The 24,363-nt window shown below is 43.8% G+C and overlaps 1 protein-coding gene across 5 annotated transcripts in view; it reads left to right on the top strand.

The window, feature by feature from the left end:
* Positions 1-24,363, top strand: part of RGMB (repulsive guidance molecule BMP co-receptor b) — a 107,219-nt gene that overhangs the window by 69,880 nt on the left and 12,976 nt on the right. The gene's annotated exons all lie outside the window — the stretch shown is intronic.

Genomic DNA, 24,363 nt, shown 5'->3' with positions numbered 1-24,363 from the left:
TTGGGTGGGCGTTACATAGACCCTGTCACCCTTTCCTGAATTCGCAAGATGACCGGGTCTTAATTGGTAATTCTTATGTGCCGTAATTCATAGCAGCCTATCAGAATTCATTATTTCCTGGTCAGACTTTTGCAAGTTCAATTCTTCTGTGGCTATCTACACATGAAGTGCACCTGTGGCCAAACTATGGGCATTGAACTATATGCATAACAAGCATTTAAAACAAGCCATTGCTTCGCTTTCTAGCCACTTTTAATGTAAAGTAATTTTATGCTCCAAGATCACAACAGATATTATGAAACTGACAGTTGTCAGGATAACTTAGAAATGCTTTTTGGTTGTTTACATCAGAGGGCTGCCAAAATTCTGCTGTAGTAGAAACCCACAGTGCCTGTGTGGTGAATATTGTATCTATAAGCATTGCGGAGAAATTAATTTTCAGAGATGTATGAGGGCTTGCTTTTTAAAGTGTTTTTAGTGATTGTTTGGTATCTGTAAATTCGAGTGTGCGTGATCAGATTCACCTTAAGTTGGTGCTCCTTTTAAAGCTGTTACCGCTAAACTTGTAGTATTAGGATTGGGTGTGCACCAGTCTTTAGTTCACCAATTGGCCTCCACTGCTATTGTCCTCAATCTTCTTTAGTGCTTTGTGCACCTATGCAGTGTATTCATTTCTATAAAGGTTCACTGTGCAAGTGTGGTCAAAGCTGTAGAAAATGTCCAACTCTAGGAAACGGGGAGCCTGGGTTCACACTGCAGCGCTGTGATATGGTACAAATTTAATGCAGGTTTTTGTCCAGGGTGAGGTGCGAATTTACAGTGTTGAGGTAGGAACAAATTTTGCATTGCAGGATAGAAGTTTGCATCGCACCCGCACCAAAAAAAGCACAGAATTTTTATTTTATTTTTTCTCCCTGCTTCAAATTTGCAACGCTAATATGTGAACCAAACACATATCCATTCTATTCAAGTGACATGCTCCCTAACCCCATCTAAACCACTCAGGATTCACAGCACTGTGAGCCCAGGCTGAAGGAGGTAAATGGGCAACTGAGTTAACTGTTTTGGGAGATGAAAATGATAACTAATCTACTTTTTTACCAAATATGCATTTGTCCCCCTAACTCTGCCCAAAAGGGGCTTGAAATACAGGCGATTGCTTGACAAGTTTGAAATAAAAAAATCAAAGGAGCTGGGTGCAAAATTGTAGACTGAAAAGTAACTGTATTCTATCGGATGTTCAGGTAATCGGACAGCTGCCTGCCTGCATGCAATAGCTGGCTGGGCCACCCACGCAGTTTAGAAATCTGTGTGTGTATGGCTAGGGTAAATCTTTATTGCTCCATGTATGCTGCAGCAAATCACTGCACTTTGTACTACGTTACTGAATAAAAACCATGGTATTCCTGGAAAAGCTAAACTGCAAATACCATAGTATTGCAACATAGTCTGAATAGAGTTCACATCTTTAATCCTATAGGTAAAATGACCTGGGGTTATTTGTATAGCTAAATGTATTGATGACGTTAAGTCGACACCTTCAAATGTTATGCCAGTGACAGGAAAATCAACTTTTCCACCCAATACCGTGTTTTCAGTCTTTTATTTCTGAAATGTATTATGGCAGGTTTGGCTTAGATAGCAGATATTTGTTGCCCACTATCTGATGGTATTTTAAAGGCCAACGCCAGACAAAATAGTTTCTTTTAAGCTAGGACATCCATCAAAATGCTGTCTGTTACAGGTCTTCCCTTCTCTTCGTGTTTTGGTCCAATGCGAGCTGAAACGGTAACAAAATACAGTTTTTTTAGTAGATTGAGGGAAGTGCTAGATTAGAACTTCCTGGGATTTTTATCATTGTTGTGATGACCTCACTGGGCACATGGTACAGGAGCTGGTCAGAGACTGGGCACATGGTACAGGAGCTGGTCAGAGACTGGGCACATGGTACAGGAGCTGGTCAGAGACTGGGCACATGGTACAGGAGATCAATGCAGCCTCACCAATGCCCGTCAGATGCAGCCAGCCTGTGTCCCCAGTGCAGCCAGCCGGCCAGCCTGTGTCCCCAGTGCAGCCAGCCGGCCAGCCAGGCTTTGGCAGCTAGCCATTATCGGCCATTTTTCTCCCAATTTTAGGCCAATATGTTTCGGTGGCTGAAATTTCGGTGCATCCCTACTTAAAACTATTTTGAAGTAAACCTGTACTGATGGAAATATAGAGTTCATTGCTGTCCTCCTTGCTAGTTGCCTGGTCGTCTTTGGCTTTAGTACTAGTGAGTCACTGACCTGGATTATCAATGCAGGTTAGAAATTCAGAATGCAGTCAAAACTTATGATCTGGCGAAATAATACTGAAGCCGTTTGATCAGTAATGACAGCCAGACAGTTGGCATTTACAGCTTAATCGCACCACAGCGGTTTTTCCCCAGATGTGTTTCCCTTTTTGAAATCAATGAAAACTCATCAAACCGCCTGTCAACACCTCATGATGCGTTGCTGTGCTTCTTTAGCCCCATTCAAGCTACAAAACGCTGGAGGGGAAAAAAATCTATTCTCTATGGAGATGGTTCACATCTCTGCTCCAAAACGCCTGAATCTCAACACACTAACACACTGGAACCTTTTTTTTTTATTATTAGGCAGATCCTTTTCACCTGTACAAAATCCTGGCAAGAACGTGTGACTTTCTGCCTGAAAACGCTACACTTATGTGTGAATGGGGCCTTAGTGCATGCGGGGACATGTACTTTGCTGCTTTTCCCTTGATCTCAAGAGAAATAAATGCATCAAGCAAACATGCATAGGTGTGAGGTGCTAATTGCCTGCCTGTCTATGGCTTCAATGCTTACCAGCGCTGTGTTTTGTCTATTGGCATGCACAGCCTGGTTCAAGAGCTTGTATGCACTGGTACCTCCACAGCACCTGCCTTGGTAAGGAGGCACTCTGAGCAAGGAGTAGGTGAGGGGACTGCCAGAAAAGAAAGAAGACAGTGCTTTCTGTGCAATATTGTTGCAAAGGGCGAGTAGGTATGACCTCTTTTCTCTAAAAAAATAATAAATGTAAACATAAGTTTAGGATCTGTGTGTATGTGTGTATGTGTGTATATATATATATATATATATATATATATAATATATATAATACATATATATATTTTTTTTTTTTTCTAGCATACTGGTGGAGTTTTACAGATGAGGAGGAGACAGACAGCAGTGCTCGATTACCTCAGTAATTAGAAGGCCTCATGCACACTGGACTGGTTAAAGAATAACACACAGACAAATATTTGGAATTAATAAAGCCGCAGACATTTATTATTGGTTTTACAATAGAGTAATTCATAAATTATCACTCAATTATATAAACTTAAAACAACCTAGCCACTATGACTCAGGCTGTATAGTATTTATTCCAGAATCAATAACTTCCCATAACAAGAAATTCAACATATCACCAAATATTATTCATCTTTATTTGTCTGTACATCTTTATATTTTGCAAACCTATATCTGTCCCCCTTTGCATTGGACAAAGATGACACCACCACATAACAGCTGCGACATAAAAGGGGAGGAAGTGGAGCACCACAGCTATGTTTTCTGAGGCGACGGAACCCCCTTCATATAACCCCCTTTGGGGTTCTAGGACTTTCTAAATGTCAAAAATCACATGACCCAGCAGAGATCACCTGACCTGCCAAGCCGTGTGGCCTTCCAAAAGCCTCCACTGAGAGCCACGAGCTCTCAGGGGAGCCTTAAAACTGCCCTTCCTGACGCTGTCCCATGAGGAAAAGGGGGGAACTGAAACGGTCCCCCCTATTTCCTATCACTCTTTAGCTACAGTGTTCTAGCGCTAACGCTAATGGCTTTTTTTTTTTAATAACGTCCAGTGTGCATGAGGCATAAGAAGTATTTTTCAGTTGTAACTGATAAAAGCTTAAAAATGCTGAAAAATGCGGCTATTCGGCTTTATCAGCGTTTTATTTTGAGCCATAAGCTTTTGTGGAGTATAGTTTTTCAAAAAAAAAACACTGCAAAACTCATTCTATAGCTACAGCTTTCTACAGCTAACACTACTGGCCTTTTTATAAAGTCCAGTGTGCATGAGGCCTAAGTGCTGGGTGGACTGCAGAGACAGAGTCTTCTCTGTAATAACAGTGATTTTATTGAAGGGATAGTTAAGACATAAATGGTTTTCCCGGAGTTCCTCTTAAGAACTGTTGACATATGCTATCTTGAGATATAGAGCGTGTTGTTTCTAGTCAGGACAGATTGAGGGCCTGTTCACACCATAATGTGTTGCACTGCGCAGCCTCGCTGCATAGATAAGGCAACTTGCCTTGCGTCCTATGTGTTCAGTTCACTCCACCACACTGCAGTGGTGTATGTTGGGGGGGAGACCGGAAGTGCACAACCTTTTCACCACAGTGTGTTGCAGTGCACTACATCACATCACAAGGTGCTGTGGTGCATAAATGTGAATGCAATGTAATTTCAATCAAGTTCTACAAAAAAGAAAAGGTAAACCACGTGATGCGTTATAATTGTCACCTGCACAGCGCAGTGATGTCACTGGCTGCATGTACAGTAAATATCTTTTAAACGGTGCAGTTTTAGGAGAATACAGTGCCTTGAAAAGGTATTCATACCCTTTGACATTTTCCACATTTTGTCATGTTCCAACCAAAAACTTAAACACATTTTATTGGGGTTTTATATGATAGACCAACACAAAAATAGCTTATAATTGTAGTGGAAGGGAAATGATAAATGGTTTTCAAAATGTTTTACAAACGAATATCTGAAAAGTGTGGCGTGCATTTGTTTTCAGCCCCCTTTACTCCGATACCCCGAACTAAAATCTAGTGGAACCAATTGCCTTCAGAAGTCACCTAATTAGAAAATAGAGTCCACCTGAGTGTAATTTAATCTTGGTATAAAGACAGCTGTTCTGTGAAGCCCTCAGGTTTGTTAGAGAAACTTAGAGAACAAACTGCATTATGAAGGTCAAGGAACACACCACATAGGTCATGCATAAAATTGTGGAAAAGTTTAAAGCAGGGTTAGGTTAAAAAAAAAATCCCAAGCTTTGAACATCTCATGGAGCACTGCTCAAGCCATCATCCGAAAATGGAAAGAGTATGGCACAGCTGCAAACCTACCAAGACATGGCCTGGCAAGGAGAGCATTAATCAGCACCCAAGAGGCCCATGGTAACTCTGGAGGAGCTGCAGAGATTTACAGCTCGGGTGGGAGAATCTGTCCACAGGACAACTATTAGTCGTGCACTCCACAAATCTGGCCTTTTATGGAAGAATGGCAAGAAGAAAGCCATTGTTGAAAGAAAGCGATAAGAAGTCCGGTTTCACAAGAAGCCATGATGTGGGGGACACAGCAAACATGTGGAAGAAGGTGCTCTGGTCAGATGAGACCAAAATTCAACTTTGTGGCCTATAAGAAAAAAAGCTATGTGTAACGAAAACTAACACTGCACACCCTCCTGAACACACCATCCCCACCGTGAAACATGGTGGTGGCAGCATCATGTTGTGGGGATGCTTTTATTCAGCAGGGACATGGAAGCTGGTCAGAGTTGATGGGAAGATGGATGGAGCCAAATACAGGGCAATCTTAGAAGAAAACCTGTTAGCGTCTGCAAAAGAGTTCACCTTCCAGCAGGACAACGATCCTAAACCATAGTTGCTAACCTAAAAAAAATTTTATAGGGACACGTTTTTGGCTGTAGACGGAGTCTTATTATAATTGGGGGCGGGGCATGCTTTTATAGGTGTGACCTAGCAAAAAAGAAAATGTGGCGCACACTGAAAAAATGGGAGTGGTTTACGTGAAATAGTGGGCGTAGCTTATATGGGCGTGGTTCAAATGGGGGTGTGGTTAGAGTCTGAGATGAATGAGGAATGCAGAAAGAAACGGGAAAAGAGGGAGGGAGAGAGGAGGAAAAAGGGATGGAGGTACAGCAGGCTCAGATCCTACACCACGATAGAAATGTGTATTCCAGAGTTTAACAAATCAGCAGATAAAGATACTCCAAGCACCTGGTGTTTAGCGCTTCAATCATCCCAGCACCATGGTTGTTGTGGTGTCAGGATGATTGAAGCGCATTATTACTATTACATTGTAATATAGAACAAAATCATTCAACTCACCATAATCAGTGGAGCCCCTCCTTACATCTGGTGTCCCTGGCAGCGGAGCCCCTCCTTACATCTGGTGTCCCCGGCAGCAGAGCCCCTCCTTACATCTGGTGTCCCCGGCAGCGGAGCCCCTCCTTACATCTGGTGTCCCAGGCAGCGGAGCCCCTCCTTACATCTGGTGTCCCCGGCAGCGGAGCCCCTCCTTACATCTGGTGTCCCCGGCAGCGGAGCCATCCATTAAATTTGGTGTCCCTGGCAGCCCCGCCTTACAGAGCGATCTGTGTCCCCCAGCAGCACAGCAGCTACAGTTCCTGCCTTTCTTGTGTGCGCGTGTGTGTGTGTTGTCCTGGGAAAATCGTGACTGTTGGCAAGTATGCCCTTAACATACAGCCAGAGCTACAATGGAATGGTTTAAATCAAAGCATAATCATGTGTTAAAGTAGCCCAGTGAGAGTCCAGACCTAAATCCAATTGAGAATCTGTGGCAGGATTTGCTGTTCAGAGACACTCTCCATCCAATCTAACAGAGCTTGAGCTATTTTACAAAGAAGAATGGGCAAAAATCACTTTCTGGATGTGAAAAGCAGGTAGAGACATCTCCAAAAAGACTTGCATCTGTAATTGCAGTGAAAGGTGGTTCTACAAAGTTGCCTCGGGGGGCTGAATACAAATGCACGTCACACTTTTCACATATTTATTTGTAAAAAAACGATTTATAATTTTCCTTCCCCTTCGCAATTATGTGCCACTTTGTTGGTCTATCTGCTCTATCATATAAAATCGCAGGACGGTAAAAAAAAGTCCTGCTTAGCAGCATCTTTGGAGTGGTGAAGGAGCGGTGTATTCACCACTCCTTCACCGCTTCTACCCATAGAAATCAATGGTGCAGCGCGGCTATCCCACCGGCAAATCGGTGTTAAAAATAGCACCGCTTTGCCGCCGATGACCGCACTGCCCCAGTGTGAAAGGGGCCTTAGTCTTTTGACTAAAATGGCATTTTAGTTTTAGTCGTATTTTAGTCATCTCAATTGTTTTAGTTTTTAGTCGACTAAAATAGTAATCATTTAGTCAACAAAATTAACACTGCCTATAGGTAAGCCTTATTATAGGCTTACCTATACGTAAAATTCAAAGATGGAAGTTTACTTCCTCTTAACTTTTTGGTTAGCTATAGATACAAAAGTTGTTTTGTTTTTATTTTATTTATTTTTTATTTTAAAGGCCTATCGTTATGCTTTTAAAATTGTGTGGAAAGTGGTATGTTTTCTGCAGAGGGGCTCCACAAGGTATAGTTGGGCGTTTCACCTCAGGAGGCATTCGTGAAGAAGCTGGCAGAGAAGGGGTTAGGCTGTACAGCAGCTAATAACATGCATTTTCTTCAAGTCTCTCTTTGTGAGAGCTGAATGCGGCATTTATAGTCAGTGGGCAGCCAGCCTTCGCAAGGTGTGTGTTATGTGTAAACTGCGGCATCTGTCTGCTTTGGCTGACTTGGCCATTGTGTTTAGCAAACAGGCATGTTGTTACAATGTGCTTCCTAGCATGTTTCATTATGTGGCCATTTGTGTATTTTAGTGCGGTTTGTGTCAAGTGTTTCTCAGTTTTATCTCGTTTCCACATAGAAAGTGTGCAGAGTTTCAGCTGTCACCAGCACGCAGTGTGGTGTAAATGTTAGTGGGCACTAAGCAGTCTTTGTGTTCAGAAAGGTCACATGACACAACACTGGAATTTCGCAGTGGCTACAACCCGCTCTTGGAAGATACGACATTTATTTATTTCCCTGTACCTCTGAAGGCCTCATAGACTGCTCAGATTCTGCCCAGTTCCTGCCTCAACCCCACCCATGGATTGGCTGTCAGATTTCTGTTTAATCGCCTAATTCATTCAATGCCCAAAGTGGATATGCACTTTAAAGCACATCTAAGCCCACAAACAAAAATTTAATATATTTTAATCGAACACTATAGGACACAGGCAACGTATTCGTAGTATTCACTTTTCAGGCTAAGAATATTTTCAGCAGGTAAAGCACAAAGAACCATATTTGTATTGTGTAAATAAATAGGCCCTGCAATTCACCATGCAACGGAAATGTTTAAAGTGGTTGTAAACCTTAGACATGAAATATGAGCAAAGCATATCCCTCTATAGCAGTGAGGGCGAACCTTGGCACCCCAGATGTTTTGGAACTACATTTCCCATGATGTTCAACTACACTGCAGAGTGCATGAGCATCATGGGAAATGTAGTTCCAAAACATCTGGTATGCCAAGGTTCACCATCACTGCTCTATAGTTTCATAGTTTCATAGTTTGTTAGGTTGAATAAAGACACCAGTCCATCCAGCTCAACCTGAGTGAGTGTCTACAATTGCCCCTATCCCCGTACATTGCACACTCACATCGGTCCCCACCCTCAAGGAGCCCACAATCCAAGGTCCCCATTCATATACTAGGGACAATTTTAGACAGAAGCCAATTAACCTACCAGCATGTCTTTGGATTGTGGGAGGAAACCGGAGTACCCGGAGGAAACCCATGCAGGCACAGGGAGAACATGCAAACTCCAAGCAGGTAGTGTCATGGTTGGGATTTGAACCAGTGACCCTTCTTACTGCTAGGTGAGAGTGCTAACCAATAGTCTGTACTTGTCTCAATTAAGAGCACAAAGTTTAATTTATTTCTGCTGCTTTGTTCCTCTATCGGCATGAATCACTTCTGACAAGGTTTCCTGATGCCAAGAGAAAAAAGGTGACCCGGAGGAAGCTCCAGCGGATTGGCAGCTTCAGCTCTGTTCCTGTGCGGATGGGGGTGTATCTCTTCCCTCCTATCGGCTCTCACCGCTCTCCTTACTGAGCTCTGCAGTGTGTAATTTCAGCTCCGCCCCTTTTTCTTGACAGCTCAGACCCACTTTATAAATTCTTGACTTTGAATGGATGAAGAGAAGAATGCAGATAGACAGGTACAACTTATGTAGGAGGATTTGTTTAATCTCTGTGTATCACCTGAGACCAGTCCCTTCACTGGGTATAAAGGGCTTACAGACATTTTAAAGTGTAAGTTCACCTTTTATAGAAAAATCTGTAAGGTGAACTTACACAGGACCCCCTCGTGACCTGGACCGTGGCTAAATCCCGTTCTGAGCCCCGATATATCTGCTTCAGGACCCTGGGGCTTAGAAATCCCCTCAGCTGAATGTCCAAAATATACCTCATCAGGAGAGACGTCTGGGAGCATTCTAACTGTTCAGCACTGCCGCCCAATCAGCAGCCACATAGCCCATCCTGTCAGCTGGAAAGATGTGTGGATGCTGAGGGGATTTCTAAGCCCCGGACTCCTGACGTGAATAGACCAGGGCTCAGAATGAGAGATTGCTGCGGTCCAGGTCGGGGGGGGGGGGGGGGCGCATCGAGTTGGGGGTCCTGGGTAAGTTCACCTTACAGATTTTTTTTTTGTAAAAGTGAACTTGCCCTTTAAAGTCCAATTATATTTGTCAATCTGTCCTGAAATATCACCATCAATATAAAGAGCCTACAATGGCACTGTACAAATCCAGGATTAATTAAAAGCAGAAACTCTTTCCAACTTGATTTTTAACTTAAAAAAAAAAAGAAGTTTGGTTGCATTTGCATGTTGTAAAGCGCTGAGCAAACTGTTGGCGCTATATAAAACCTGTATTATAATAATAATAATAATTTGCATACACCAAACAGCCATGCCATTATGACCATTGACAGTTAAAGTGAATAATATATCTCGTTACAATGGCACCTGAAAGTAGGTGGAATAAAACTGGTAAATGGGTGGGATGCACCCAGTCTGCAGTGGTCAGTACCTACCAAAAGTTATCCAAGAAAGTAACTGGCGAACCAGGACAGGCTCCTGGGTGTCCAAGGCTCACTGATGCACATGTGGTGTGAAGACTGTCAATCTGAGAGCAACTTTAGCTCAAATGCTGGTCCTGATAAAAAGGTGTCAGAACACACCGTGCATCATAGTTTGTTACGTATGGGGGCTGTATAGCCACAGACTAGTCAGGGTGCCCGTGCTGACCTGTGTTCACAGCCAAAAGCACCCACAATTGGCATTGGAGAATCAGAACAGGACCTTAGAGCAATAGAAGAAGGTGGCCTGGCCTGACGTTCAAAAATGGTGGTTTGAGGAACATAACAACTTGGCCTTCAATCTCTCCAGATCTCAATTCATTTAAGGATTTGTGGCATGGGCTGGAAAAACAAGTCATATCCATGGAGGCCCCACCTTGCAACCTAAAGACTCTGCTACTGGTGCCTTGCTGCTAGATACCACAACATATAAAAAAAAATACCCCACCAGGATAAAGCACCTCAAAGAGTACTATTGCGATATAAAAATATGATTTATTGGACATCCAAAAGTACAAAAAACAGCACAAGACCGTGTCAGTCAGCTAATCCATGGAGGGGGAACCCCAGCCCCCAAACATCCCCTGACCCCCTGTCCCACCCAAGCAACTTTCTCACCCAGTGAACCAACCCCCCACTCCAGTGTCCCAAAAGAGAACCCTAACACCAAATTTCCCCTCAAAAACACACCATCCTCCCCACCAGTAGAAACCTCCAAAAACCTTCAAAAGGGGGGCAATAGCCCAGAAAAAACGTAACCAGGCTGAAAAATGCAGTCTGAGGGAAAATAAGTCTTAGGCCGCGTACACACGCGGGGACTGTTCGCCCAACTTTGTCCGCTGAACAGTGTTTCGGCGGACAGTCAGCTCGTGTGTGGGCTTTCAGCGGACAGTTTCAGCGAACAGTCCGCTGAACAAGGTTTTTCGGAATTTCCGAAAGACTGTCCGCTGAAACTTTGTTTCAGCGAACAGTCCCCTCGTGTGTAGGCTTGTTCGTCAAACTAAGTTCCGCGCATGTTTAGAAAGGATTTACACGCCGAAAGTTATAATGCAGTGTATAGGACGTCGTATTTTTCGTCCCGTCGTACGTGCCGTTCACGTCATCGCGCACGGTTTCAGCAAACTGTTCGTTCGTCGTGTGTGGCCATGTCCGTCCATGCTAATTTTGAGCGGACTGTTTGCTGAAACTGTTTGACGGACAAAGTTGGGCGAACAGTCCCCGCGTGTGTACGCGGCCTTATGCATGCATGAAAATTCCAGGTCTAGTTGCACCGACACTTGATCTTGAACTACCTGCTTCTCAAGTAAATATACTGGAGCTTTTTGGATGCACTTCCCATAAAAGGGGTGTGCCACTAAGCGGGTATTTCCACTCCTAGGACTGTTTTTTGGTTGGGTTTTTTGCAGTAGATACCACAACATACCTTCAGAGGTCTAGTGGAGTCCATTCCTCAACGGTTTATGGTGGATGGTCATATTAAAGCTAATCGGTGTAAGTGGAAGCTATAATGCCTTGTCAAGGCTCCTCTGTGTAGTGTGGTCCCTAACACTCACTGTTTAAAGTGGTTGTAAACCCTTACAAACCACTTTGACCTACAGGTAAGCCTAAATTAAGGCTTACCTGTAGGACCAAGAAATATCTCCTAAACCTACACGGTTTAGGAGATATTTGTCCGAAAGACAGGCACTGCTGTCTACGGCGCATGCGCCATAGACAGCGGCGCGCAGGTGCACTGAGCGCGCCGCCGTTAACGGCAATATGCCGCGAGTGGCGGCTCCCGTGCGCATGCGTGGGAGTGACATCACGGCTCCAATGAATGACAGCGCCGGAGCAGCGAGACCCACCAAGAAGATGGAGGCTCCGGACTACAGGGGACAGCGGTGACATCGCTGGCTCCTGTGTCAGGTAAGTGACACATAATGGACTACTATGTGATGCATCAGGGTTTACTTCCTCTTTAAGATCCAGTCCTGACAGCCATGGCTGCCTCTATAGAGACAGCGCATGAAAGGCATAGACATGAATGGGCAGGATTTGGATTGCCATGTGAAAATGAAGGTGCAGTAATTACATTTTAGGGTTGGTAAGCTGCAATATATAAATCTTTTGGTTTGGAGTTTAGATATGCTTTAAAGAGAATTTCCACTCACTTTTGAGAAGTGGTCTTAAACGAAAGACCACCCCTTGTTTTTGGATATTAAAAATATATATATTATTTTTTCTCCTTCCTACCTTTTTAATAAGTGTCCTTATTAAAAGTCAGCAGCTACAGTGTTTTGACTTTTTTGCGGCTGGAACATCGATTTTTAACCTCTTGCTGCCTGCGTAACACATATGTATCCAAAGGGATGAGCTTTAACGTCCACATGGCCACGCACACATATAAGTAGGGCACACCACTCTCTTGCTCCATTAGGTCAGCTTAGTTCCGTGTACCCAGGCTGTAGATAACGCTCTCTGCTAATTAGTGATATTACAGCTGCCTACTGTTTGCAGCAGAGTGAAAATTGAGATGCCCTGGAGACCAGAGCAGGAACGCTTCCACTAGGAACACGGTGAAAATTGAGACTTTCTTACAAAATCATATCCGCACATAACAAATAACTATGCCCACCTTAATCCTGTATTGTCATATACATGTAAATAATATACAAATAATTGTAGCCTTTTATGCCATGATTACCATGTTGATAGTGTGCTGTTACTGTACATTGTGCTGCTGCTTCACCTAGTGTTAACCCTTTCCTTGCAATGTTTCCTAATCATTTCGGTGTGCATTTTACAGCCATGGGCCATCTGCTAAGCTTGTTGCTGCTTTGACGTCTTATTGGGATTCATTTTTTTTTTTAAAGTGGACCTGTGAGGATAGAAATTTGGGAGCTGTTTTTAAAGGTGGGGTTAGAGCTGGGCGATTTTCTAAAAAAAAAAAAAAACACGATTCGAATCTAGTTTTTTTTTTTTTTTTGGTGGACACCACGCCGGTCCTGAGGCGCAGGAGTTTTTAGGCGAGGCCGCGGCTTCGGCCTAGTCCATGGCGCCCGGCCTTGTGGACTAGGCCGAAGCCGCGGGCTCGCCTAAAAACTCCTGCCCGCAGCACCTCAGGACCAGTGCGGTGGTGGAAAAAAAAAATCCAAAACAAACGATTTTCTTAAATTTTGAATCGATTTGACCTTTCAACTCGATTCAAGATTTAACTCGATTTTTTTTTCCCCAGCCCTAGGTGGGGTATGTATATTTTGGTGGAAATGGGGAATGCAGTTCTACCTTTTTATGAGTTCACCTTAACGTTAACCTTGCATTAAAGTGGTTGTAAACCTCTGACATGAAATATGAACAAAGCATATCTCTCTATAGTGTTTACTTGCCTCAAGTAAGAGCATTAAGTGTAATTTCTGTCAGTTGCCTCATTCCCCTGCTATCAGCATGAGTCACTTCTGACATGTTTTCCTGACACCAAGAAAAAAGGTGCCAGCTGATTGACAGCCTCAGCTCTGTTCCTGTGTGCTGTGTGGAGGGGGGGGGGGGGGGGGTGTCCCTTCCCTCCCAATGAGCTCTCAGAGCTCTCCTCACTGAGCTCTGCGGGGTGTAACTTCAGCTATCTGCCCCCTGCTTTTTAAACGCTCAGACAAGCTTTATGAATTCTGCACTTTGAACAGATGTAGAAAAGACTGCAAATGAACAGGTACAACTTATGTAGGAGGATTTGTTTCATCACTTTGTATCACCTGAGGCCAGTCTTCTCACTGGGTATAGGGGAAAACCACTTTAAAATGCAAGGTCAACCTATAATCTCCAGGAAGTCTTCTGTAAAGATCGCGTGCTCAAAGCAAAATGTTCCTGTAAAGAAAAAAATGAGATTTTATACTTGCCTTATCATTGGCTGCCGCCTCCAACGTGTCTTTGGAGTGTCTTTTTGCAAGAGTCCCCCCCCCCCCCCCCCCCCCAAGGAAGATGTCTTTACACCCAGCAGTATTAAATAATGGGTAAGGTAAATATAAAATCTTTTCCCTTTTTATAGGTACCTTTTGCACATGTTTATAGCAGGTGACTTTTACAGGGTCTTGGGGTGGGGGAGGGGGGAGAAGCGGACATAAATGGATCATTCATCTTGCAGCAAGATCCACCTGAAGTGGATAGGTGGATTATTCATGTGGCTGATATTTAAAGAAGGGGAGGGGGGGGGGTAGATTTTTCCATCTAACAACATTAGGTACCTCTTTTATTGTATACTCAGGTTTGCAACTTTGCATTGTGTTCTTTTTGTATATTTTCCGTTATTTGCATAGTGGAAGAGAAGACTAAGAAGGCTCTTAATTAGCTGATTGTGATAAGAGCCAATCCATTTGGTTGAAATGGAGGAAATTGAATTGCAGAATAGTTGAATATATTGATCTCTTGTCTGAAAGTAATTTATAGACGAGCTGCAATTAAAGATGCATTCGAGCATTGCTTTCATGCGGTGTTTGAACACAAAAATCAGCCATTTCATCCAGAACACATACAGAGGGAGCTATGTTCTCTATATGACATGGCAGTGTATGTATTTATACCATTGTCTTTATATTAGACTGGCCTGATGCCACCTCCAGTCTGATGGGCAGGTATGTTTTACAGACAGCTGTACATTGCCTGTTTTAGCGACACAGGGTGCAGGAGTTGGGGGGAGGAAGCTGCTGAGGGGTTGGGGGGAGGAAGCTGCTGAGGGGTTGGGGGGAGGAAGCTGCTGAGGGGTTGGGGGGAGGAAGCTGCTGAGGGGTTGGGGGCAGTAAGCTGCTGAGGGGTTGGGGGCAGTAAGCTGCTGAGGGGTTGGGGGCAGTAAGCTGCTGAGGGGTTGGGGGCAGTAAGCTGCTGAGGGGTTGGGGGCAGTAAGCTACGGAGGGGTTGGGGGCAGTAAGCTGCTGAGGGGTTGGGGGCAGTAAGCTACGGAGGGGTTGGGGGCAGTAAGCTACGGAGGGGTTGGGGGCAGTAAGCTACGGAGGGGTTGGGGGCAGTAAGCTACGGAGGGGTTTGGGGCAGTAAGCTACGGAGGGGTTGGGGGGGGGGAGGAAGCTACGGAGGGGTTGGGGGGGGGGGAGGAAGCTACGGAGGGGTTGGGGGGGGGAGGAAGCTACGGAGGGGTAGGGGGGGGGGAGGAAGCTACGGAGGGGTTGGGGGGGGGGAGGAAGCTACGGAGGGGTTACGCAGGAGTCGGGAGTAAGTTGGGCAGGGGTTGGGAGTAGACTACTTTTGGTGCAGGGGTCAGGCGTAAGTAGGGCAGGGGTCAAGGGTATGTATTGTCAATAGAGTTTTGCCTATGGTGAGTGAATTATTGGAAGTTGCTAATGCAGCTGCTGAACACCTATCTGCTTTTCAAATTGGGAAAGTATAAATATTACACAGATTCTTTAAAGGGATTGTAAAGTCAGGTTTTTTTTTTTTTTTTATCATAATGCACTCTATGCATTTAAGATAAAAAGCCTTACCTGACCAACAAATATTTAAACAAATCCCCCTCTGAAACTTCATAAAACTATACTGTGAGGCCTGGTGCACACTAGTGCGATGCCAGACATCGCATGTGATTCGCACCGCATTGCTGCGAAGATCACATGCGATGTCTGTGCGATGCGATTTCAGCCATTGTATGAAAATTGTGCAAACTGTATGGCTGAATTCGCACCAAAATGGTGCAGGATCCTTTTTTTGGTCTGCACTGGAATCAGGTCGCATGCGATCTGATTTCTGCACCATTTCCACACGGTGCGGGGGCTGGCAGTATGTAAAGCACGGTGCGGGGGCTGGCAGTATGTAAAGCACAGTGCGGGGGCTGGCAGTATGTAAAGCACAGTGCGGGGGCTGGCAGTATGTAAAGCACAGTGCGGGGGCTGGCAGTATGTAAAGCACAGTGCGGGGTCTGGCAGTATGTAAAGCACAGTGCGGGAGCTGGCAGTATGTAAAGCACAGTGCGGGGGCTGGCAGTATGTAAAGCACAGTGCGGGGGCTGGCAGTATGTAAAGCACAGTGCGGGCGCTGGCAGTATGTAAAGCACAGTGCGGGGGCTGGCAGTATGTAAAGCACAGTGCGGGGGCTGGCAGTATGTAAAGCACAGTGCGGGGGCCGGCAGTATGTAAAGCACAGTGCGGGGGCCGGCAGTATGTAAAGCACAGTGCGGGGGCCGGTAGTATGTAAAGCACAGTGCGGGGGCCGGCAGTATTTAAAGCACAGTGCGGGGGCCGGTAGTATGTAAAGCACAGTGCGGGGGCCGGTAGTATGTAAAGCACAGTGCGGGGGTCGGTAGTATGTAAAGCATGGTGCAGAAGCAACATCATCATAAGAAAGATTGATGTCGCTGCTGTGGTGTAACTGTTATCCCCAGAAATATGACCTTTGCTTTATTGGTGGTCTTGTTGGCACCTTCCTACCCAACAGGGTGGAAAGTTGTCAGCTGAATAGTGGCTAGATACATGTGGATATAGTATACAATAGCCAGCACTGCAGATGTGTCCCTATGAGCTGTGGACAGAGGAATATATATATAATTTTTGTTCAGCCTTAAGGCTATAAAAAAAATGTTTTGCCTATGGCCAGGCTAATTGTTGTGGTGTGTGTTCCTGACCTTATGAATGCACTTCCCACCCCCATTATAAATTTAGACAGTTATCTTTTTTTTTTTTTTTCTTTTGCCAGATGCTTCATTCTGTAACTAATGTAATGTTATTTACCAGCCGGGGGGACCCAATAGAAATCATTTAATGGTAACCAAGTTTTAACAGCAATTAAACTCGCATCAAGCTGGATGGTTTACATAAATCGCATGATTCTCTTTGATGCTCATTTGCAAGTAATATTGGCTATAGAAGGCAAAGCAGCAATCGTTTTTTATGAGAATACACGCTGTGTCATATACAGAGACCTTTCATTTCTGTAGCCTAAAGACATCAGTGAATGTCACAAAATATATATATATATATATATATATATAGAAAAATCTGTGTTTTTGTTTTGTTTTTTGTCTTTTCTGGAAGGGCTTATTACATTACATGGAATGCTAATGGTAACATATGAACAGATGTCTTGCTAACGATCCTAATTGTAGAAAATGAGCTTTTCTAATCAGCCCAGCATACAACAGTTCTTAGATTTACAGCTGGCTTCCTAACCCCATTGTGATGTGTAAGTAATTACAGAAAAAAAGACATTCATTGGAACTTGTTGATCACTTATCCAGTGTGCTAATCATGGCCAGATGGAGAAGACATTTCCTGATATTTAATGACCAGGGCCAGCATGTCGAACTTTTTTGTTGCTTTGTTTTAACTGAGTTCCATAGGACAAGACAGTGAGATCTTGTATCCTGCCAAAGAGACTCTTGCACAACGATCATGGGGAGTAAGACGCGGTGTATTCCTGGACTTTGGACACAAGCTTGAAAAAATACAGTTGGGTTCTCTTTCATCAGGGTCTTGTATGGATAGAACCAATTTATAACATATCAATCGTTTTAAAAATAATTTTAGCTATTTTAAAATCTGCAGCCAGAATTAAAAGAATACCCTTCTTGTTATAGGGTGACAACGCTCTGTCCCTTTTTTCCACGGGTGCTCGTGTGTTGTCGCCCTGTCATATGGGCATTCAGTGGAGATTACAGGTGGCCATTTTGATAATTTGTTAAATATGGTAAGATATATAGTCCACTGTTGTCATCAGGAAACCCATCCATCGCTAAAAAAGGTTTAAAGTAGAACTAGAGGCAATTTTTTTTTTTTTTTCATTTTGGATAGAGCAAGGGAGGGTTATAACACCTGTCTGATTTATTTTCGCCATCTGTGTCCCATTGCGAATATTTCCCTTCACCCCCAGGTCACAGAACTAGTGTCCTCACTGGAAGATATCCCCTCTACTACTTTTCTGGGGACAACCCACAATTTGGGATTTTCTTCTACTCTCACTTTCAATGGTAAACAGGACAAATAGAGATGGTGGATTTCCTTAACAGGGGGCCACAGACCGCAATAAAAACTGACAGGTGTTCTAATTTATCTCTACTTTGACCAAAACTAAAAGTTTTCCTTTAGTTATACTTTAATGGTATTCTAACCATATTCTAAATTAAAAAAAAAAAGCTGTTTAAAACACAGTGCTAAATATTAGGGGTCTCCAAACTTTCTAAACAAAGGGCCAGTTTAGACTTTATGGAGTCCAGACTGCCACCAGTGGGAGCAGAAAATGCCCCAGAGTCAGTGGGAGAAAAAATATTGCACAGTGCCTGTGGTCATTAGGAGGAGGAACAGTGGGCTATCACTGGTTTAAGACCCCTTTCATACTGAGGTGGTTTTCAGACGTTTTAAGCGCTAGAAATAGCGCTTGAAAACTGCCTCCCATTCACTTCAATGTGACTTTTCACACTGGGGCGGTGCACTTGCGGGACGTTAGGAAAATCCTGCAAGCAGTATCTTTCAGGAGGTTTGGCAGTGCTGTATTGAAATGAATGGGCAGCGCCTGAAAAGTAGCGCCACAACACCGGTGCAGTTAACCCTCTTCTTTGGGATTAAAAGTGCCACTTAAACAATGCTAAAGCGCCGCTAAAACGAGCGTCGCTATAGCGCTAATGTGGTCGCGGCCCCAGTGTGAAAGGTGTCTTATTGGGAGAAATAATATCCCACTGTTGTCAGTTGAAGGAATGGTGCCCAATTGTTTATCTTTGTGCAAGGAAAGTGTCCCATTGTTGGTGTCAGTAGAAGATGCCCAATTTTTGGTGTCAGTGAAGTATTACTGCCTCACTGTTGGTGTCCATAAAAGGAATGGTGCCTCATCGTTGGTGTCAGTGGGAGGAACCGTGTCCCAAGGGCCGTATCTGGGTCGCAGTTTAGAGACCATTTACTTTTAAAGTGGTTCTAAAGGCAGAATTTTTTCTTTACCGTAATGCATTCTATGCATTAAGGTAAAATGTCTATGTACAGCTCCTCCACCAAAATCCGCCCCCTCCATTTTTACCTGATGTTGATCCAGCGTTGTACACGAAAGCAGCATTGCTGCCCTCTCTCCTCATTGTCTCAGACACAGCAGCAGGGGCCGTTGGCTCCTGCACAGCTAGGGAGCAGGGGGCGGGGTCTGAAGCACAGTAACATATTACATCCTATGCATGGGTGTAATATGTTACAAATGGTGATCCTAACCTTTGGTATTGTGCGTTGCAGAAGAAGCTGTACAAAACTTTAGCTTTTATGAGCCCTTCGAAGGATCCATTCTAGCTTGATATCTGCCTGTTGCCTTTATATGTATTTTAAACAAAAAAAGCGTGTAGTGATATTGATCAGTTGTATGTATCGTAGAACGTAGATGTGCCTGCCCGTATGTTTGAGTTACGCACACTTGAGTGCTCTGATTGCAGCCCGTTCTCATCTGCGCTCGAGAACTTTACATAAACTTTTCCATCTTACTTAGTGCCAAGTTTAAAATTAAACTTTCTCCCACTCCATTCCCCATAATCGCTGTATTTGGCTTTCAATTATTTCATTTCACAGCCGTGTGCAATGCACAAATCCTTTAACATCATGGAGTTGGCAATAACAATTGTACTAAACTAACTGTCACAATGTTTTCTTTACGTATTGGTTGAACGTGCTTATTTACAAAAAACAACCCTTATGTGGGAAGATATATATCCTATACCAGGGGTCGGCAACTTCGGCAGGTGTGCTGAATCTATAAATCCCATCATGCATTTGGGTGTCATGTCTGTGGCTGTCAGAACCTTGCAGTCCATCATGGGGCTAGTAGTTCTACAACAGCTGGAGTACCAGGGTTGCCCCACCCCTGACCTAGATTGTGCAAAAGTAGTTTTGTTTTCATTTGGCTTGGATTTTGTATTGTTAAAGCTTAAAGTGGTTGTAAACCTCAGACATGAAATATGAACAAAGCATATCCCTCCATAGGTTGTGTTTGTCTCTATCCACAGCACTGAGTGTCATTTCTGTCTTCTGCTTCATTCCTTTGCTATCAGTATGAATCACTTCTGACAAGTTTTCCTGAAAACAAAGAGAAAAAGGGTGGAGGGAGGGATCTTCAGCTGATTGACAGCCTCAGCTCTGTTACTGTGTGAAGGCTTGTGTCCTTCCCTCCAATCAGCTCTCAGAGCTCCCCTCACTGAGCTCTGCGCAGTGTAACTTCAGCTTCCAGCCCCCTTTTTTTTTCTGACTGCTCAAACAAATGTTATAAATTCTGAACTTTGAACAGACGAGAGACTGCAAATAAACAGGAACAATTTATGTAGGGGGATTTGTTTCATATTGGTGATTGACAGCAGTGTGAGCCAATGGGCTCCCACTGCTGTCTCAGCCAATGAGGAGGGATCATCCCCATCCAGCCACGGCTAAAACGTCAGCCTTTAGAACCACTTTAAGCTTACATTGAGCCAGCTTGGTTTCATGTAATTTATTCATATGTCACATCCAGAAAGCATGCTGGTTATACTCACTGTGGAACCTGCATTGTGTGAAAAGGTTGTTTGATCCGGTCTTCTCTGTTCCTCCCCTTATTCCACTGTCCCCAATCCAGCTCCTGATAAGACAGAGCCTTTGGAATCACTCTGCATATGCTCAGATTATTGTGTATTGCTAGAGAGCTTTTTTTTCATGTGAGGGTGCATGTGATCATCACAGGACCAATCGGCAATGTCCAGACAGAGGGTCAGGGGTCCTGCAGCCTCATAGGACAGCTTTAGCCAGACACTGATAGAAGTCACAAGGTTGCTATATACTGCTGATGAGAAAGGGTATTTAACAGTTTATATATAGAAAAAAAAATGCATTTCTGTGTACTGTGGGAGACCAGATATAGTGAATGCAGGGTCCTGGGTTTAGTAACACTTTATAGATGGCAAAGTGTTTGCAAACTGACTGCTGAGTAGTAGGTACCACCGTGGTGACTGCTCCTGGCTCATCCTGCGTTATATTTGCCCCCCCCCCGTCCTTTGGAAAGGGAACAGATATAGGTAAGCCAGTCATTGTCACTAACTCTTTGGATTCCCAAGTAGGCTTGGTTATTGACTTCTGACTCACATCAGTGGCAGAATTTTCATTTTGTGTTATCGGGCTGTAGAAGGGAACTGGTGGATTTATCAGTGTCATGTTCTAAGTGCCCGTATTTGTCTTCCAGGTTTTTGAAAAATAACACAGAGATTAAAAAGTAGAATTAAAGGATTATATGGATATACTGTAGTTTCTGTGCCCATAGGCAGGAAAAATACTGTTAACAGCTACAGTATCTCACAAAAGTAAGTACACCCCTCACCGTTTTGTAACTATTATATCTTTTTATGTGACAACACTGAAGAAATTACCCTTTGCTACAATGTAAAGTGTCGAGTACACAGCTTGTATAACAGGTGTAAATTTGTTGTCCCCTCAAGATAACCCAAGGCAAAGCCATTAACATCTAAACCACTGGCAACAAAAGTGAGTACACCCCTAAGTGAAAATGTCCAAATTGGGCCCAAAGTGTCAATATTTTTTGTGGCCACCATTATTTTTCAGCTCTGCCTTAACCCTCTTGGGCATGAAGTTCACCAGAGCTTCACAGGTTGCCACTGGAGTCCTCTTCCACTCCTCTATGATGACATCAAAGAGCTGGTGGATGTTGGAGACCTTGAACTTCTCCACCTTCCATTTGAGGATGCCCCACAGATGCTCAATAGGGTTAAGGACTGGAGACATGCTTGGCCAGTCCATCACCTTTACCCTCAGCTTCTTTATCAAGGCAGTGGTCATCTTTGAGTTGTGTTTGTAATGTTGGAATACTGCCCTGTGGCCCAGTCTTCAAGGGGGGGGGGGATCATGCTCTGCTTAGGTATGTCACAGTACATGTTGGTATACATGGTTCCCTCAGTGAACCGTAGCTCCCTAGTTCCGGCAGCACTCATGTAGCCCCAGACTATGACACTCCCACCACCATGCTTGACTAGGTCTTTTTAGACATTAATGACTGTGTTATTTTGAGGGGGCAGAAAATTTACACTGCTACAATGTAAAGTAGTGAGTGTACAGCTTATACAACAAAGTGTAATTTCTTCAGTGTTGTCACATGAAAAGATATATAATAAAATATTTACAAAAATGTGAGGGGTGTACTCACTTTTGTGAGATACTGTAAAGCATTGTACACATAATTCTACATGGTAGATGCCATGTTTTAGTTGCGGTAAGAGTTGTGGAACACCGAAGACTTCTGGTCCAGATTACACAATTGACTATAGAAGGTGTACAATTCTTTGAAAGGTACTCTTCACTTAAATCTTGGCCTTTTTATATTTTGGAACAAATAATGGATCAGAAAACAACATATTTATCGACAGAACAGAGTATTCAGTTATCATGCATTTCATTTCAGTCTTCTTATAATGCTATTCGATCACATGAATAAGTAGTCCTGCTTGGATTCAGTTTTTGGCTGACAGCCATGATAAGGTGTGTTCCACCAGAAGCTTCTCTATCTACAACCAGATAGCCAACTAACAGTAACTCCACTGTCACACACCCTCTCCAGCAGAACAGCGTTATTCAAAACCACATAGTTAAAGGAGATCAGACGGCTTCCCATTTATCAACAGTGATATTGTATATGTCTGTGCCTGGGACTGCAGACATGGAGGTTGCAAACATTTGCACAAGATTTTGTTTTTATTACCTAAAGTAACACTCCAGGAAAACAAATAATGCATAGTTGAAATGCATATTATTATTATACAGGATTTATATAGCGCCAACAGTTTACTCAGAGCTTTACAATATAAAGGGATATGCATATATATGCTACACTAGTTTACCTGCCAAAGAATTTGTAATTCTGAGCAGAAGCAGGTCTTGTATCATTTTTATATTCATTTGGTAAAATGTTAAATTTGGAAATGAAGTTGATTTCAGGAAACTTTTATCTGAGTATTTTGTGCTTCAGGTTATAAAAGCTTCTAACTTTAACCACCTCTCTGAAAGGTTCTAGCCCCCCTCATGACCAGGCCGTTACTTTACCTGACAATTGTGTGGTCGTGCGACACTGTACCCAAATAAAATGTCCTCTTTTTTTTTTTCCCCCACAAATAGAGCTTTCTTTTGGTGGTTTTATGCAGAGGAGCCGCCATCCCACAGTAAATGTACGTGATGCGGTCAGCGAGAAGTTAAAGGGGTTGTAAAGGTTCGTGTTTTTTCACCTTGATGCATCCTATGCATTAAGGTAAAAAAAAAATCTGACAATACCGCCCCCAGCCCCCCTGTTTTACTTTCCTGAGCCCATTCACCTGCTGCGCTCGTCCCCGATGCCCTCTTCGCCGCTCAGCCTGGCCATTGATTGGCTAGAGTGGATGGATTGAAAGCAGCGCAGCCATTGGCTCGAGCTGCTGTCAATCACATCCAATGATGCGGTGTGCTGGGGGGCGGGGCCGAGTGATACAGTGAGCAGCTATAGCCACTGGCCGTATCACGGAAGCGTGCCGGCAAGAACTAACCACCATGCGAGAGAGCTTGCATGAAGGTGGTTAGTTCTTGGGAGGAGCTGAGACAGCCGCCGAGGGACCCCAGAAGACCAGCTTCGGGGTCATTCTGTGCAAAACGAGCTGCACAGTGGAGGTAAGTATAACATGTGTTGTTTTGTTTTTTAATTGTCTTTACAACCCCTTTAAAGTAATTGTTTTTTTGCTTTAGGATAAGTTTTTAGCCATTTTTAGGGTGTAACATGTAACATGTTTCTGCTCCCTTATCCACCCCCCTCTCTGTGACAGCGGGCCAGGGATCTTTTCCCCACACCCACTGTCACTATTTGAAAAGAGCTTGGCCATGTGGCTCTTTGCCGAGTTCTGTGAATGAATGCCTACAAGTACTGTCCACCTTTGCTGCTGACGGCTTGTAGTTCTCAATGAACTATGAGGGTGCTGGTGGTATTCCATTAAGCTTCCAGGACTAAAGTAGCTGCCGGGCCAAGGTGTTGGCACACAGCTACACTGACAGTTTGCAGAAGCCTCACATTACATCTATGTTCTGCTGCTTACGGGTGCTGTGCTTTCCAGACTCCTACGAAAAAAATATTAAATGCAAATTTATTTATTTTTGCTTGCAAAAAAAATTTGCATTTATTTTTATTTTTTTTAAAAGGTGAAATTATCCTTGAAATAACAAACCTGTTTATACTTATTCCATTGCACAAAGCAGCCCCTAACCTCCTTTTCTCCGATGCCTCACCGGCTCTGCTGGATATCATGGCACATCAGCAGGCTGGATCCCGAGCCGCACTGCCGGTGTTCAAGGAATACATTAAGGTAGAAAAAACACTTGAAGGCCCTGTTCACACCTGACTGATTTTAC

Source organism: Lithobates pipiens, unplaced genomic scaffold, assembly GCF_037356315.1.
Source record: "Lithobates pipiens isolate NorthernLeopardFrog02 unplaced genomic scaffold, aLitPip1_a1.2 Scaffold_3, whole genome shotgun sequence".
In the NCBI taxonomy this organism is placed as follows: domain Eukaryota; kingdom Metazoa; phylum Chordata; class Amphibia; order Anura; family Ranidae; genus Lithobates; species Lithobates pipiens.
Note: the sequence above shows the minus strand (reverse complement) of the source record. Positions and strands in the feature narration are given on the sequence as shown.